This window comes from Eubalaena glacialis, chromosome 19 (assembly GCF_028564815.1).
Source record: "Eubalaena glacialis isolate mEubGla1 chromosome 19, mEubGla1.1.hap2.+ XY, whole genome shotgun sequence".
NCBI lineage: Eukaryota > Metazoa > Chordata > Mammalia > Artiodactyla > Balaenidae > Eubalaena > Eubalaena glacialis.
Genome location: NC_083734.1, coordinates 18,563,857 through 18,566,214, shown reverse-complemented (window position 1 = coordinate 18,566,214; position 2,358 = coordinate 18,563,857). Strand labels below are relative to the sequence as shown.

The 2,358-nt window shown below is 54.9% G+C and overlaps 1 long non-coding RNA gene across 1 annotated transcript; it reads right to left on the bottom strand.

Moving 5' to 3' along the window:
* Nucleotides 1–460: 460 nt before the first annotated feature.
* On the bottom strand, nucleotides 461–1,528 carry LOC133079838 (uncharacterized). The gene is made up of 3 exons (XR_009698324.1): nucleotides 1,450–1,528; nucleotides 952–1,041; nucleotides 461–844 (listed from the first exon to the last, which is right to left on the bottom strand). It is a non-coding gene; the product is annotated as an uncharacterized LOC133079838 (long non-coding RNA).
* Nucleotides 1,529–2,358: the final 830 nt, after the last annotated feature.

Sequence of the window (2,358 nt, the reverse complement as noted above, 5' to 3'; positions counted from 1 at the left end):
TCCTTGAGGGGAGCTTTACTGAAGGGTGCGGTCCTGGCTGAGCCCTATTAGCCAGGACTCCTTCCGTGGCAAGCTGGCTCAAATGAAGCAAAGGATGTACTGGACCACAGAACTGTGGGACCCAGAGGTGCCTCTGGCTTCAGCACATTTGGACCCAGGGGTGACTCTGAGTCCCAAGGGAAATGACCCACATTGACCCACAACATGAGCATCAGGGAAACGCTCTCCTTGACCTCCAGGGACCTGACCAGAGAGAAGACTGAATGAATCTCTAGAACAAAGGCAGGTCAGTGGTTGCTTGGGGTCAGGAGAATTGACCATAAAGGGGAATGAGGGAACTTGAAATGTTCTACAGCTCGACTGTGGTGGTAGTTACAAGGGTGTACACATTTGAAAAAACTTATGAATTAGACACTTAAAGTGGGTGGATACCTCAAAGTTGATTTCTTAAGTGAGACCAAAGAAAAACATAGCTTTATTAGGGCCCTTTCTATGACAGAAATCCAACTCAGGATAGTTTTAGAAAAAAAGAAATGCATTCATTGGCTCATATAATCAGGTTAGTCCAGAGGTGTGGTTAGCTTCAGGCATGGCTGGATCCAGGGGCTTACTGAGGTCTGGGGACAGCATACTTTCTCTACCACTTGGCTTCATCTCAAGTGGAGAGCAGGAGTTCCATCAACCTGGCAACTCCCATGAAAAGTGAATGCCTCTTTTCCCATAGTTGCTGCAAAAGTCCCAAGAGGGAGTCTCAGTGTCCAGCTTGGGATACATGCCTGCCTCTAAAGCCAGTGGATGGGGAGTGGCCCCATGTGAATCCCAGGAGGTGGGGAGAAGTCATCCCCTGAAGGAAAAAAAGAAGAAAGGGCTGTGGACCTTGGGTCGGGAAAGCCGACAGATGGTCATCACATCTCTCCGTACCCAGGGGGCGGTGTTATCACCCATTCCTACCTCCAGACATCTCTGCAGAGGCCAGGCCATCAGGGACAGGCCCCAAACTCGTTCAAGACCCAAGTCTGCTTTTCTGCGATGTCACAGGCTCTGTATTGGTTAGATACAATAGTCAAAACAGAAAGCGAGCACTAATCTCTTCCCCACCAGCCAAGGCAAACAGAAAGCCCTTCCGGCCTGTGCTCGGCTGTCTGTCTGCACCCCAAGGAGGCTGGCGGAGGAGGGAGGAGCTCTGGCCCAGAGGGAACTCCTTGGAGCTGATGGCATCCGGACTTGTAAGATGAACCCCAAGGAGGGGAAGGATGACTCCCTGGGCCTCAGGGGAGGCCAGACCAGAGAGGTGCAAAGGGGCAAGGAGGACAACTTCTCAGTCCAGAACCACCATCCTAACAGGGTCTGGCCAGGGCAGGAGGGCCAGAGAGAGGACTGAAGAAAAGGTCATCTTTGTAGAGATCACGGACAGAAGACACTATCCAACGCCTGGAGATCTACACTCACTTCCTACTGCAACCAGCAAGAAACGAGCATGTTCTCCACGCCAGACACCTCCCCGAGTTCTCTGATGAAGTGTCCTCCTGGAAGGGGAGAGACAGGGAGCCACAACATCCTACCTGTTCAGAATATGCCTAGAAAGTGGACATACTCCTACAGGGCACTATTATGTCCATTAAACAAACAAGGCAACAGGCTTGGAGGGGAGGGGAGGGGACTTCACCCAAGGCCCTGGCTAAGTGGCTGCCCCTGACCTGGCTCCTGGGCAAACGCCCACCAACTAACTCCAGGAGCTCAAAGCTCTGCCCTCATCCTGGCTGCTCTAGGCTTTCAGTTGAGCTGAGGTTATTTCTGACCCAGGTAAGCAAGGTAGCTTAGGGCCACCTCCCCGCCCAGCTCCCCAAAGGATATGGGTAAGAGAAGCCTGAGCCTAGGGCCCTCACCGCATCTCCCACCAAGCTGCCAGCTGAGTCTGCCTGCCCAACCATCCTTTCTGCAAAGCAGGTTAAATGGATGTCATTGCCAAGAGCATGTACTCTGCCGCAAAGAGCTGGTGGGGAGCAGGGCGAGAGAGCCCAGGCCCAGCAAGGGAAGGTGGTGTGGACAAAGCTCAGGCCCTCCCTGCCAAAGGAAGCCCGTGGGCCAGGCCCAGAGCTGCTGGGCCCTGGGAGAGGGGCGTTCTCAGCTCCCAGCTCCTGTCTCTGCTGTTATGTCCAGGCCCTCCAGCCCTGCGGACCGGCCCAGGAACAGTGACACTTCCTAGAGCCAACAGTGTGCCTGCCCGCTAGTTCCCTGCCCTGGCAGCCTGCCCAGGCCCTGGGAGTCCAGCTCTGCAGGAATGAGGGAGGCACCCCCAGCAGGGGTCCTGGCCCTGAGGGCTGCCAGCTCGGAGCAGGGCCCTGACGAGCAAAGCCC